Below are 16,303 nucleotides of genomic sequence, written 5' to 3'. Positions count from 1 at the left end.
TATGTGTCCCTAGGTCTGAAGTGGGTCTGTTGTAGACAGCATATATATGGGTCTTGTTTTTATATCCATGCTGAGAGCCTGCATGTTTTGGTTGGAGCATTTAATCCATTTACATTTAAGGTAATTATGAATATGTATGTTCCTATTACCATTTTCTTAATTGTTCTGAGTTTGTTTTTGTAGGTCCTTTCCTTCTCTTGTGTTTCCCACTTAGAGAAGTTCCTGTAGCATTTGTTGTAGAGCTGGTTTGGTGGTGCAGAATTCTCTTAGCTTTTCCTTGTCTGTAAAGCTTTTGATTTCTCTGTCGAATCTGAATGAGATCCTTGCTGGGTAGAGTAATTTTGGTTGTAGGTTCTTCCTTTCGTCACTTTAAATATATCGTACCACTCCCTTCTGGCTTGCAGAGTCTCTGCTGAGAAATCAGCTGTTAACTTTATGGGAGTTCCCTTGTATGTTGTCATTTTGCCCTTGCTGCTTTTAATAATTTTTCTTTGTCTTTAATTTTTGTCAGTTTGATTACTATGTGTCTCGGAGTGTTTCTCCTTGGGTTTATCCTGCCTGGGACTCTGTGCTTCCTGGACTTGGGTGCCTATTTCCTTTCCCATGTTAGGGAATTTTTCAACTATAAACTCTTCAAATATTTTCTCCGGTCCTTTCTCTCTTCTTCTGGGACACCTATAATGCGAATGTTGGTGCGTTTAATGTTGTGCCAGAAGTGTCTTAGGCTCTCTTCATTTCTTTTCATTCTTTTTTCTTTATTCTGTTCCGCAGCAGTGAATCCCACCATTCTGTCTTCCAGGTCACTTATCTGTTCTTCTGCCTCAGTTATTCTGCTATTGATTCTTTCTAGTGTATTTTTCATTTCAGTTATTGTATTGTTCATCTCTGTTTGTTTGTTCTTTAATTCTACTAGGTGTTTTTTCTTTAATTCTTCTAGGTCTTTGTTCAACATTTCTTGCATCTTGTCAATCTTGTCTCCATTCTTTTTCCAAAGTCCTGGATCATCTTCACTATCATTATTCTGAATTCTTTTTCTGGAAGGTTGTCTATCTCCACTTTATTTAATTGGTTTTCTGGGGTTTTATCTTGTTCCTTCATCTGGTACATAGTCCTTGGCCTTTTCATTTTGTCTGTCTTTCTGTGAATGTGGTTTTCATTCCACAGACTGCAGGATTGTAGTTCTTCTTGCTTCTGTTGTCTGCCCTCTGGTGGATGAGACTATCTAAGAGGCTTGTGAAAGCTTCCTGATGGGAGGGACTGGTGGTGCATAGAGCTGGTGTTGCTCTGGTGGTCAGAGCTCGGTAAAACTTTAATCCAGTTGTCTGCTGATGGATGGGGCTGAGTTCCATCCATATTGGTTGTTTGGCCTGAGGTGACCCAGCACTGGAGGCTACAGGCTTTTTGGTGGGGCTAATGGTGGACTCCGGGAGGGCTCACACCAAGGAGTACTTCCCAGAACTTCTGCTGCCAGTGTCTTTGTCCCCTCAGTGAGCCACCGCCACCCCCCGCCTCTTCAGGAGACCCTCCAACACTAGCAGGTAGGTCTGGTTCAGTCTCCTATGGCGTCACTGCTCCTTCCCCCTGGGTCCTGATGCACACACTACTTTGTGTGTGCCCTCCAAGTGTGGAGTCTCTGTTTCCCCTCAATCCTGTCGAAGTCCTGCAATCAAATCCCTCTAGCCTTCAAAGTCTGATTCTCTGGGAATTCCTCCTCCTGCTGCCAGACCCCTAGGTTGGGAAGCCTGACATGGGGCTCAGAACCTTCACACCAGTGGATGAACTTCTGTGGTTTAATTGTTGTCCAGTTTGTGAGTCACCCAGCTAGTGCTTATTGGATTTTATTTTATTGTGATTGCGCCCCTTCTGCTGTCTCATTGTGGCTTCTCCTTTGTCTTTGGATGTGGGGTATCTGTTTTGGTGAGTTCCAGTGTCTCCCTGTCAATGATTGTTCAGCAATTAGTTGTGATTCAGTGCTCTCGCAAGAGGGAGTGAGCACATGTCCTTCTAGTCCACCATCTTGAACCAGTCTCCTCAAGCCATACAGAAAATTCTTATGTATGAAAAAGGTTGAGATCCAGTATATTAAGATCTTCCTTTTCACTATGTTGATAGCATCCTTTGATGCACAAAAGTTTTAAATTTTTATGAAGTCCAGGTTATTTTTTTCTTTGGTTGCCTTTTTTTTTTTGGTGTCCTATTCAAGAAATCATTGCCAAATCTAATGTTATGAAGCTTCTTCCTTATGTTTTGTCCTAAGAGTTTTATAGTTTTGGGTTTTATATTTAGAACCTTGATCCACTCTAAGTCAATTTTTGTATATGGTGTAAAGTAAAAGTCCAATTTTATTATTTTGCGTGTGGATATACAGTTTTCCTAACACCATTTGACAAAAAGACTTTTTTCCCCATCAGAGAGACTTTACACCCCTGTTGAAAATCATTTAAACAAATACATGAGGGTTTATTTCTGAGTTCTCTATTCTGTTTCATTGGTCTATATTTTCGCCTTTATGCCATTACCACTATGTTTTGATTATTGCAGAGTTGTAGTAAGTTTGAAATCAGTAAGTGTGAGACCCCTAACTTGGTTCTTTGTTTTCAAGGTTGTTTTGGCTATTTGGACACCCCTGAAAGTCTAATTTGAATTTTAGGATAGATTTTCTATTTCTGCAAAAAGCATCATTAGAATTTTAATAGGGATTGCATTGAATTTGTAGATTGCTTTAGGGAGTATTGATAGTAATATTAAATTTTCTAGTCTGTGAATATTGGATGCCTTTATTGGTATCTTCTTTAATTTCTTTCAGCATTGTGTTGTAATTTTCAGTTTATAAATTTTCTTCTTGCTTAAATTTATTCGTAAGTAATTCATTCTTTTTGATGCTATTATAAATGAAATTGTTTTTTTAGATTCCTTTTCGGGTCATCATTATTCATGTATAGAAACATAATTGATGTTTGTGTGTTGACTTTCTCTCCTGCAGCTTTGCAGAATTCATGTGTGAGTTCTAACATTTTTTTTTTTTGGTGGACTCTTTAGATTTTTCTACATATAAGACCATGTTATCTATGAAAAGAGATAATTTTGCTTCTTCCTTTCAAGTTTGGATATCTTTTATTTCTTTTCCTTACCTTATTGCCCTGGCTAGAACTTTCAGTACTGTGTTGAATAGAAGTGGTGAGAGAGGGCATCCTTGCTTTGTTCCTCATGTTTAGAGGGAAAGCTTTCAGTTTTTCCATCATTGAGTGTGATGTTAGTTGTGGACTTTTCACATACGGCCTTTATTATATGACATAGTTTCCTTGTACTCCTATTCGAGTGTTTTCATCCTGCACAGGTATTGAATTTTGATTTTGTGAAATACTCTTTCTACATCAATTCACATGGTCATGTGTTTTTTTCATTTTGTTATTATGGTTCATTTATCAATTGATTTTTGTATAATGAGTCATCTTTATTTTATATTTATTCATTTCAGGAACAAATCCTACATAGTCATGGTGTATAAACTTTTTAATGTGTTATTGAGTTTGGTGTGCTAGTATTTTGTTGAAGTTCTTTGTATCAGTATTCACCAGAGATGCTGGTTTATAGTTTTTTTATAGTGTCTTTATCTGGATTTGGTATCAGGTTAATACTGGTCCTCAGAATGATTTAGTAAGTGTTCTCTCTTTTTCAGTTTTTTGGAAGTGATTGAGAAGGAGTGGTGTTAATTATTTTTTAAATGTTTGGTAGAATTCTCCCCTGAAGCCATCTGGTCCTGGGCTTTTGGAGGACCAAAAACTGTTGGGAGTTTTTTGATTATTTAGTCTCCCTACTTGTTATAAGTCTGTTTAGATTTTTTATTTCTTCATGATTCAGTCTTGGTAGTTTATTTTTTTCTAGGAATTTGTCCATTTCATCTAGCTAATCCAATGTGTTGGTATACAGTTGTTCTGAGTACTCTCTTAACAATCCTTTTTATTTCTGTAAAATGTCTCCTCTTCCATTTTCAATTGTGTTACTTGAGTTTTCTCTTTTCTTCGAATTCAGTCAAGGTTAAAGTTTGTCAATTTTTATTCTTTGTTCTTTTTTTTTTTTTTTTACAGAGCTGCCTCCTCATCTGGCCCAGCCCACCTTTTTTTTTTTTAAAGCATTTTTAATTTTTATTTATTTATTTATTTTTGGCTGCGTTGGGTCTTTATTTCTACGTGAGGGCTTTCTCTAGCTGTGGCAAGTGGGGGCCACTCTTCATCGTGGTGCGCGGGCCTCTCACTATCGCGGCATCGCTTGTTGCGGAGCACAGGCTCCAGACGCGCAGGCTCAGTAGTTGTGGCTCATGGGCCTAGTTGCTCCGCGGCATGTGGGATCTTCCCAGACCAGGGCTCGAACCCGTGTCCCCTGCATTGGCAGGCAGATTCTCAACCACTGCGCCACCAGGGAAGCCCCTATTCTTTGTTCTTTACAAAGAACTAACTCCAGGTTTTGTTGATTTTTGTCTAGTTTTTATTCTCTATTTTGTTTCTCTCTATTTTAGTGTTTGTTATTTCCCTCTTTCTGGTAACTGATGTAGTTTTTATTTTTTTTTCTAGTTTCTTAAGATTTAAAGTTAGGTTGTTAAGATTGTTTTTCTCCTTAATGTAAACATTTACAACTGTAAATTTTCCTCTTACCATGTCTTTCCCTGCATCCCATAAGTTTGCATATATTTTGTTTTCATTTTCATTTGTCTTAATATATTTCCTACTTTCCCTCGAGATTTCTTCTCTGAACTATTGGTTGTTTAAGAGTGTGTTGTTTAATTTCCACATATTTGTGGATTTTCCATATTTTATTTTATCATTGTTTTTTAGTGTCATTCCATTGTGATTGGAAAAAATACTTTGTGTGGTTTCAGGCTTTTTAAATTTATTAAGACTTGTTTTGCACCCTAAGTTGTGGTTTGTTCCAGAGAACAGTCCATGTGCATTTGAGAAACATGTGTATTCTGGGATTATTGGGTGAAATATTCCATACAAAAGGAAAAGTCCTATTGGGTAAGGGCTCATATATAGTGAAGGTAGTAGATCAACCACTTATAAAGTTAGTAGGAAGGTTAAAAGACAAAATAATAAAATTATTGACATCCAGAATAAGTAGTTAAGGGATACACAGAACAAAAAGATGTAAAATATGATGTCAAAACATTAAATGGGGAGGGAAAGGGTAAAAATGCAGGGTTGTTAGAATGTGTTCAAATTTAAGAGATCATCAACTTAAAATAATCGTGTGTGTGTATATATGGGAACATATTTTATATGTATATGTACATACATACATATATATATACACACACACACACATACATATGGAGTTTGCTATATATAAACCTCTTGGTAAGAACAAACCAAAAAATCTTTAATAGATACACACACAAAAAAGAAAGGAATCCAAACATAACACTAAAGATAGACACCAAACCACAAGGGAAAAGAGCAAAAGAAGAAGAAAGGCATAAAAAAGAGCTACAAAGTCAACCTGAAGTCAGTTAACAAAATGGCAGTAAGTACATACTTATTAATAATTACTTAAACATGAATGATTAAATGCTCTGATAAAAAGCAAAGAGTGGCTGAATGAATATAAAAACAAGACCCATATATGCTGTCTATAAGAGACACTTCAGATCTGGACACACACAGAATGAAAGTGAGGGGTGATGGAAAAGGTAGTCTATGCAAATGGAAATGGAAAAGCAAGCTGGAGTAGCAATACTTTTATCAGACAAAATGGAATTTAAAACAAAGACTGTAACAAGAGACAAATAAGGACACTACATAATAATAAAGAGATCGGTCCAACAAGAATATATAACAATTGTAAATGTATGTGCTCAACATAGGAACACCTAAATACATAAATCAAATATAAACAAACATAAAGAGAGAGAAGTGACAGTAACATGATAATAGTAGGGGACTTTAATACCCCACTAACATCAATGGAGAGATCATCTATGTAGAAAAAAAGGAAACACTGGCCTTAAACAACACATTAGACCAGATGGATATATATATGCATATAAAAAGTTCCATCCCAAAGCAGCAGAATATACATTTTTCTCAAGTGCATATGGAACATTCTCAGGGATAGATCACATGCTAGGCCACAAAACAAGTCTCGATAAACTTAAGATTGAAATCATATCAAGTATCTTTTTCAACCACAGTGGTATGAGACCAGAAAAAACTGCAAAAAGAAAAACAAACAAACAAAGATGTGGAAGCTAAACAATATACTACTAAATAACCGATGGATCATTGAAGAAATCAAAGAGGAAATTAGAAAATACCTAGAGACAGTGAAACACGAAAATGAAAACAAAAACATGACACTCCGAAACCTATAGGACGCAGCAAAAGCAGTTGTAAATGGGAGGTTCTTAGTGATACAAGCCTAATTCAAGAAACAAGAAAAATCTCAAATAAACAACAACCTTATACCTAAAGGAACTAAAAGAAGAAGAAACAAAAACCAAAGTTAGTAGAAGGAAAGAAATCATAAATATCAGAGCAGAAGTAAATGAAATGGAGACTAACAACCAATAGAAAAGATCAATGAAACTAAGAGCTGTTTCTTTGAAAAGATAAAATTGATAAACCTTTAGTGGTACTCATCAAGAAAAAAAGAGAGGGCCCAAATGAAGAAAATCAGAAATGAAAAATAAGTTACAACTGACAGCACATAAATACAAAGGATCATTAGAGAGTACTACAAATAATTGTATGCCAATAAAATGGACATTCTATAAGAAATGGATAAATTCCTTGAAATGTACAATCTCCCAAGATTGAATTAGGAGGAAATAGAAAGTATGAACAGACTGATCACCAGTAATGAAATTGTTTCAGTAATCAAAAAACTCCCCAAAAAACATAAGTCCTGGATCAGACGGCTTCACAGGTGTATTCTACCAAACATTTAAAGAAGAATTAATACCCTTTTATTCCCCTCAAACTATTCCAATAAATTGCAGGAAGGAATGCTTCAGAGTTTATTCTATAAGGCGAGCATCACCGTGAATCCAAAATCAGACAAAAACACAACAGTAAAAGGAAATTACAGGCCAGTATCATTGATATACATAGATGAAAAAATCCTCAACAGAAATGTAGCAAACTGAATTCAACATTAAAAGGATCGTACACCATGATCAACTGGAATTTATCCTGGGAATGCAAGGATGGTTCAATATCTGCAAAGAATCAAATGTGATACACCACATTAACAAATTGAAGAAAAAAACCCATATAGTTAGCTCAATAGATGCAGAAAAAGCTTTTGACAAAATTCAGCATCCATTTATGATACTCTGAACAAAGTGATTATAGAGGGAACATACCTCAAACTAATAAAATCTGTATATGACAAACCATAGCCAACATTATACTCAGCATTGAAAAGCTGAAAACTTTTTCTCTAAGATCAGGAACAAGACATGGATGCCCACTCTCATCACTTTTATTCAACATCGTATTGGAAGTCTTAGCTACAGCAATCAGACAAGAAAAAGAGAAGGCATCCAAATAGGAAAGGAAAAAATAAAATGGTCAGTGTTTGCTGATGACATGATACTATATGTAGAAAATCCTAAAGATGCCACCAAAAAAATTATTAGAACTAATAAGTGAAATCAGCAAAGTTGCAGGATACAAAATTAATATACAGAAATCTGTTGTGTTTCCATGGACTAATAACAAACTATCGGAAAAAGAAATTTTAAAAACTATCCCATTTATAATTGTTTTAAAAAGAATAAAATAAATATGAATAAATTTAACCAAGGAGGTAAAAGACCTCTACATGGAAAACCAGAAGACATTCATGAAAGAAATTGAAGACGATACAAAGAAATGAAAAGATATGTTGTATACACAAATTGGAAGAGTTAATATTGCTAAAATGGCCAAATTACCCAAGGCAATCTACAGACTTAATGCAATCCCTGTAAAATTTCTCATGAAATTTTTCACAGAACTAGAAAAAATAATCCTAATATATGTATGGAAACACAAATGACCCTGAGTAGCCAAAACCATCTTGGGAAACAAGAACAAAATTGGAGTTATTATACTCCCTGATTTCACATTATATTACAAATCTACAGTAAGCAAAATATTATGGTCCTTGTACTAAAACAAATAGATAGATCAATAGAACAGAATAGAGAGCCCAGAAATGAAACCACACTTATATGGTCACTTAATCTATGACAGAAGAGGCAAGAATATCCAATAGGGAAAAGTCAGCCTCTTCACTAAATGCTGTTGGGAAAACTGGACAGCTACAGGCAAAAGAATCAAACTGGACTACTTTCTGACAGCATGTATAAAAATAAACTCAAAATGGATTAAAGACTTAAATGTAAGATCTGAAACCATAAAAATCCTAGAAGAATCATAGGCAGTATGCTCTTTGACATCTTAGCAATAGTTTTTTGAATCTGTCTCCTAAGGCAAGGAAAAAAATGAAGAAAATTAACAAATGGGACTATATCAGACTAGAACGCTTTTGCACAGCGACGGAAACTATCAACAAAACAAAAAGGCAGCCTATTGAATGGGGAAGATATTTGTAAATGATATGATAAGGGGTTAATATCCAAAATATGTAAGAACTCATACAAGTCAACGTCAAATATATATCCCATTTTAAAAATGGGCAGAGGACCTGAGTAGGCGTTTTTCAAAGAAGACATACAGATAACCAAGAGACACATGAAAAGATGCTCAATATCACTAATCATTAGGGAAATGCAAATGAAACCAGAATGAGATACCACCTGTCAGAATGGCTTTCATTAAAAAGGCAAGAGGGCTTCACTGGTGGTGCAGTGGTTGAGAATCTGCCTGCCAATGCAGGGCACACGGGTTCGAGCCCTGGTCTGGGAAGATCCCACATGCCGCGGAGCAACTGGGCCCGTGAGCCACAACTACTGAGCCTGCGCATCTGGAGCCTGTGCTCCGCAACAAGAGAGGCCGTGATAATGAGAGGCCCGCGCACTGTGATGAAGAGTGACCCCCATTCGCCGCAACTGGAGAAAGCCCACACACAGCAACGAAGACCCAAAACAGCCAAAAATAAATAAATAAAATTAATTAATTAAAAAAAAAAAGGCAAGAAATTACAAGTGTTGCTGAGGATGTGGCGAAAAGGGAACTCTCATGTACTGTTGGTGAGATTATAAATTGTTGCAGCCACAATGGAAAACAGTTTTGAGGTTCCTCAAAAAATTAAAAATAGAACTACCATACTATTTTGCTTTTTTATATTTACCCTCCCCTCAAAAAAAAACCAAAAACACTAATTCAAAAAGATATATGAATTTCAGTGTTCATTGCAGCATTATTTACAATAGCCAAGAAAAGGAAGCAACCTAAATGTCCATTGATAAGCAGATAAAGAAGATGCAATTAAATATATAATGGAAATTCACTCAGCCATAAAAAATATGAAATCTTACCATTAAGGACAGTATGAATGGATCTAGAGGGTATAATGCTAAGTGAAATAAGTCAGCTAGCGAAAGACAAGTATTGCACTAATATGTAGAATCTAAAAAACAAAACAAAAACAGATTCATAGATACAGAGAACAAACAGGTGATTGCCAGAGAGAAGGGGTTGGGGTCAGTGGGTGAAATTGCTGAAGGGGATTAAGAGGTATAAACCTCCAGTTATATAATAAATAAATCATGGGGATGTAATATACAGCATAAGATATATGATCAGTAATATTGGAATAATTTTGTATGAGGGCAGGTGGTTACTAGACTTATCATGGTTATGATTTCATAATGTATGCAAATATAAAATCATTATGTAGTACACCTGAAACTAACATAATATTGTATCTCAACTATATTTTAATTAAGAAAACAATCCATCACAAAATCTTTCTTTAAAAAAATAGTAAGAGACTTCCCTGGCGGTCCAGTGGTTAAGACTCCACGCTTCCAATGCAGGGGTGCAGGTTTGATCCCTGGTTGTGGATCTAAAATCCCACATGCCATGTGGTGCGGCCAAGTAATAATAATAAGAAGAAAATGCTTTTTTATTCATGTATTGGAATGATAATGTTTTTCCTTTATACTATTAATGCTAGTATCATGAATTGCATTTATTGATTTTAGATTGTTAACCACAGCTCTCATTACTGGGATTAACCCCATTTAGTGATGTAGTGTAATCCTTTTTATGTATATTGCTGCTTTCTACATGCTAAAACTTTGTTCAAAGATTTTTATATCTATGTTCATGAAGAATATTGATCTGTAGTTTTCTTATAATGTCTTGGTGGTTTTGATATCAGGGTAATTCATCTTTATTTTCTAAGTGTATGTAGTAATAGTATATTTTTATTTCTTAAATGTTTAATTAATATGATTAAGGAAACTATCTGGTTCTGATATTTTCTTTGTGGGAGGTTTTTAAATTATGGGTTTATTTTCTTTAATAGGTAATTCTATTGAGGTTCTTAATTTCCTTTTCAGTCAGTTTTAGTAATTTTTCACTTTTATGTAATTTCTTCATCTCATCTTGACATAACATTCTTTTAAAATACTTTAGTTTCTGTAGGATATGTAGTGATATACTCACATTTATTTTTGACATTAGAACCTGTGTGTTCTTCCCTTTTTTTCTCATGAAAGGAGCTAGATTTTAACTAATTTACTAAGTTGTTTTTTAAAGAACCAGATTTGAGCCTCATCGATTTTTATCTTATTGGTGCATTTTCTGTTTCTTTTATTTCTGCTATTATATTTATTATTTCCTTTCTTCTGCTTACTTTGGATTTAATTGAATCTTTTTTTCCCTTAACTCTTAAGCTGGAGTTTAAATACTTGATCTGAGACCCTTCTGCATCTGTAACAATAAAACTGCTATAAATTTCCATCTAGTCACTGCATTTGTTGCTTGTAAATTTTTTCTTTGATTCATTGGTTATTTAGAAATGTGTTGTCTAATATCCAAGTATGTGAGGGTTTTCCAGGTATATATACATATGTGTATATGTATATATATCTGTTCATGATACATAGTTTAATTCTATTGTGACTAAGAAAATATTTATATTATTTCAGTCCTTTTCAGTTCTCTGAGACTTGCCTTATGGCCCTGAACTTGGTCTGTGTTTGTGAGTATTCCATGTAAACTTGAAAATAACATTGCATGGAGTATTCTGTAGATGTCAGTTGAGTCAAGTAGTTGAATGTTGTTGAAGACTGTGAATGGTCTGAGATTTTTCCCTCCTTGCAAGCTGACAAGTTAGCCGGCCACTGTTTAATGCCTGCTGGCAGAAGACATAGATCTCCTGAGTCAGCCACAAAGGACTTTATTACTCAGAGCACAAGAAACAGTATGAGTTAGATGTTTGTGTCTATTCCCTGTGTCTCCCATATCTTATGGGGGAGATTCAGAGAGTCCCAGGTAAATACTGTTCATACGTGTGTTTCAGTCACAGCTGGGGAACCTTCAGGTTGGAGTACTCAAATCTTTTATAACAGGCTAAAGACAAACTTCATTTATCCTGGAGGGAGTCATAATATATTGGATAGTAAACAAACTTGCCTTTTGTTTCTGACTGAGACCCTACTTCTCTCTTCCAAAGCTTTTTGCTATAGAAGCGTCTTTGAAAAGATAGTCTGGCACAAAGGCAGTCAATGCATCTGCTCACAAAACATACATATTACAAGAGACTCATGGGAATTGTCTCTTACTAATAGTGTCATTCAAGTCTTCTGTAGACTAACTGATTTTCTATTTTCCATCAGTTACTAAGAGATAATGTTGGAGTCTCCAGTTATAATTGTGAGTTATCCATTTCTGTTTTCAATTCTGTCATTTTTTTGTTTCATTTATATTGAAGCTTTGTTATTGGGTGCAAGCACATTTAGAATTGTTACGTCTTCGTGTTGAATCAACTGTTTTATTGTTAATGAAATGTCTGTTTTTGTCCTGGTAATACTTTTTATTCTGAAGTTCAATTTGTCTGATATTTTAAAAAAAAACAAAAAACACCCTAGCTTTCTTTCGATTAGTGTTTGCATGGTACATCCTTTTCCATCCTTTTACTTTTAAACTATTTGTGTCTTTATATTTAAAGTGGGTTTCTTACAGGTAGCATGTAGTTGGTTCCTGGTTTTTATTCAGTCTGACAACTGCTGTCTCTTCATGTTTAAAGTGTTTAAATATCTGTACTTAATGTAGTTCTTGATGTGCTGGGTTTAAAACTTTTGTACCAGTTGCTATTCTGAAGTAACAAGCCATCCCAAAATTAGTGGGATGAAATAATAATCATTTTAATACCCTTTTGGATTCTGTCAGTCAGGAACTCAGAACGTATGTTATGATTAGAAGTCCTGAGGACGACTGGGGTGCTTTAAAATATTTGAACAAATTAATAAGGCTTTAAGAAATTTCCAAATCAGTTTTATATATTAGCATATATAGTAACATGCTACTTGCCTTCTGTATAATTAACATTTTCAGGTAACAAAGCTCTATTATGACCTGTCCTATAAGCATATAAATTGTAAAAGTTTACAGAACGTACATGAAATGTTTTAAGAGTCTTTGTTCTCTAATAATTGTCATTTGTTAAGATTGTTAAATTTTTAAACATTGTTGGGCATTCATGTCAGATCTAGTAGGAATTATTCCAGTTTGAGACAGTGTTTTGGAATGGTTATGTGTAGGCACTCTGCAACATAACTGACTGGGTTCAAATTCTGGGTCTGCCACTTATTAGCTTGGTATTACTTTAGGCAAATCACATAACTTCTCAGAATCACAATTTTTTTTCTGCAAAGGGAAAATAGTTTTACCACCTCATAGTATTGTTGGGAGAATTAAATGATTATATGTATGATATATGTGCATGTGTGTACATGTGTGTTGTGTTGTGTGTATGTAAAGTTTTTATAGCAATGGCTGACATTAAGTGATCAATAAATATTAGTTATTATTGTCATTGTTGTGACTGTCATATCGGGACTGAGTTTCTGATTAGATTAATGTTTATTCCTCTAAACCTCAAAAAAATTTTTTACCATTTTAATGGAAACATCCCTTGTTTTTTTTTTTTTAAATTAATTTATTTTATTTATTTATTTTTGGCTGTGTTGGGTCTTCATTGCTGCACACAGGCTTTCTCCAGTTGTAGTGAGTGGGGACTACTCCTCATTGCAGTGTGAGGTCTTCTCATTGTGGTGGCTTCTCTCGTTGTGGGGCATGAGCTCTAGGCACGCAGGCTCAGTAGTTGTGTCTTGCGGGCTCTAGAATGCAGGCTCAGTAGTTGTGGCTTACAGGCTTCATTGCTCCATGGCACGTGGGATCCTCCTGGACCAGGGCTCGAATCCATGTCCCCTGCATTGGCAGACAGATCCTTAACCACTGCGCCACCAGGGAAGTCCCGAAACATCCCTTTTTTTTTTTTTTTTTTTTAAATCAAATTTATAGAGAGAATGTTTTTTGCTTATCTCTTTTAAATTTTATTTATTTATTTATTTATGGCTGTGTTGGGTCTTCGTTTCTGTGCGAGGGCTTTCTCCAGTTGTGGCAAGTGGGGGCCACTCTTCATCGCAGCGCGCAGGCCTCTCACTATCACGGCCTCTCTTGTTGCAGAGCACAGGCTCCAGACACGCAGGCTCAGTAATTGTGGCTCACGGGCCCAGCTGCTCCGTGGCATGTGGGATCTTCCGGGACCAGGGCTCGAACCCGTGTCCCCTGCATTGGCAGGTGGATTCTTAACCACTGCGCCACCAGGGAAGCCCCCCCCCTTTTTTTTTAACCATATATATCATTGTAGAATTTAAAGAATAATAAATAACATATGTACCATTCAGCATTAGGAATAGAATGTTATTATGTTCAAAGTCAGCCATACAGCTCTCCCCACTCACATATTCCATTCTCTCTCTTATCTTGAATTTTCTATTTATTGTTGCCCTTTTTAAAAAATCGTTTGACTATATACTGATTTAACCATAAATAGTATATAACTTAATTTTTCATATTGTTTGAATTTCATTTAAATATGATGATGTATTCTTCTACTTCTTGCTTGTTTTGCTCAACGTTATATATATTTTTGAGATTCATATATGTTGCCACATGTAGCTGTAGTACATTCATTTTCACTACTATATAGTATTTATCTTCTAGGTTTTTGCTGTTACAGATTGTGTGGCTCTGAATATTTCTATGCATGCCTCCTGGTATACATGTGCTAGAGTTTCTGAGTATATGTCTAGAAACAGAAATTTCAGGTTGTAATTTTCAGCCAGCTGCCGGGAGGAAGCAGTCAGCATGGAAGTGAGTTGTTGCAGTAGGCCAGGCAAAGGATTTCTGGGGCTTGAACCATAAGGGTTACCAGGTGATGAAGGGAAACAGATGTATTTCAGATTCTGTTTGGAAATTAACAGGTGTTGATAGTGTATTTCATAAAAAGGGGGACCATGCAAGGAAGATGGAGCATCAAGGATGACTCCCAGGCCCCAACGAAGACAGAGACTGCCATCACACCCAGGAGAAACCCAACTCCCTCAGGCTCCTTGGGTCCCTCCCCCACCCCTGATAGAATGGTGACAGCCACTGAGCATAGGAGAAGCCCCTGCTTGCACCTGACTCTGACTGTAGCCCCTGCAACTCCAGCCCTACCTCCCACCAAGGCGGCGGCTGCCAGCACACCTTGGAGGGACACGTGACCCATGCTCAATTCATATCCAGACCTCCCACCAAAGCCACTGGGCACATACAGACTGCAGAGAGAGGAATCATGTTTTAGAAGGAAGGACAAAAGAAAAAACCCTAATAAAAACAGATAATTTACCTGATAAATAGTTTTTTAAAAAAAAAGCAATAGTGAAAAAGAATGGGAAAAGAACAGACAAACACAGTGAGAATTTCAAAAAGAACCTAAAATATAAAAAAGAACCAGTAATAGTTGAAGAATACAATAACTGAAAAGGAGAATATACTAGAAGGACTTAATAGCAGATTAGGTGATACAGAAGAACTCATAAGCAATTTGGAAGATAGAATAATGGAAACCACCCAATCAGAACAGCAAAATGAAAAATAAAATTTTTAAAATGAGGATAATTTAAAGGGGCCTTTGGGACAACGTCAAGTATATTAACATTTGCATTATAGGGGTCCCAGAAGGAGAAGAGAGAAAAGGGTAGGAAATGTATTTGATGAAATTATGGCTGAGAACTTCTTGAACCTGAAGAAAGAGACAGATATCCAGGTACAGGAAGCGCAGAGAGAGTCCCAAACTAGATGAACCCAAAGAGACCCACAACAAGACATATCATAATTAAAATGGCAAAGTTAAAGATAAAAAGAGAATTTTAAAAGCAGCAAGAGGAAAACGGAGAGTCACATACAAGGGAACCCTCATAAAGCTGTTAGCTGATTTTTCAGCAGAAACTTTGCAGGCCAGAAGGGAGTGACATATATTTCAAGTGCTGAAAGGAAAAAACCTACAACCTAGGATGTTTTACCCAGCAAGGTTATCATTCAGAATTGAAGGAGAGAGAAAGAGCTTCTCAAACAAGCAAAAACTAACAGAGTTCATCAGTACTAAACTGACTTTACAAGAAGTGTTAAAGGGTCTTCTCTAAATGGAAAAGAAAAGGCTACAACAAGGATGACTCCCAGGATTTTAAATGGAGGTCCCATTTACTGAAATGGGGACTTCTCACAATAGATAAGACACTTTATTTTATTTCATTTCATTTCATCCATGGGTATTTTGTTTTAAGTTTTAATATCCCATTAGCTACTATTTGTAATGTCAGTATGCTTGCCTATAAACTGTACTGTTCTGTTTCCCATATACTGCTTTAGATCTGCTTTAAACATAAATAAGAACTAAATGGTTTGGGATTATATGTAATGACACTGAATACGGATACAAGAGGCTCCCTTAGGAATATCCTGAGATTTGAACTTGATATCTCTTGATTACACCCAGTTTTGAGCTGTGTTGGTGGAGGTTGTTAGTTGGCTAAGTTTCATATAGGTTAGGTATGATCCTGTTAAGGTCTTTTATCCATGTTTAAGTAATTTAAATGCAGTGACATTTGGAGGTAAAAGATTATGCCTTATCTGTTAAAGGACAGTGGAAAATAAGGGACATGGCAAATGAGATGAAGTCTGAAGCTCTTTGTTTGAATCTTGGCCCTGCTACTGATGAGATGTGTATTAGTTTCCTAGTGCTTCTTTAACAAATTCCCGCAGATTTAGTGGCTTAAACAATACATTTTTACCTTGCTGCT

The 16,303-nt window shown here is 35.8% G+C and overlaps 1 protein-coding gene across 8 annotated transcripts in view; it reads left to right on the top strand.

Moving 5' to 3' along the window:
• FANCC (FA complementation group C) overlaps positions 1–16,303 on the top strand; it is a 274,009-nt gene that overhangs the window by 134,575 nt on the left and 123,131 nt on the right. The window lies entirely within an intron of this gene.

This window comes from Balaenoptera physalus (genome assembly GCF_965194825.1).
Source record: "Balaenoptera physalus genome assembly, chromosome: 7".
In the NCBI taxonomy this organism is placed as follows: Eukaryota; Metazoa; Chordata; class Mammalia; order Artiodactyla; family Balaenopteridae; genus Balaenoptera; species Balaenoptera physalus.
Note: the sequence above shows the minus strand (reverse complement) of the source record. Positions and strands in the feature narration are given on the sequence as shown.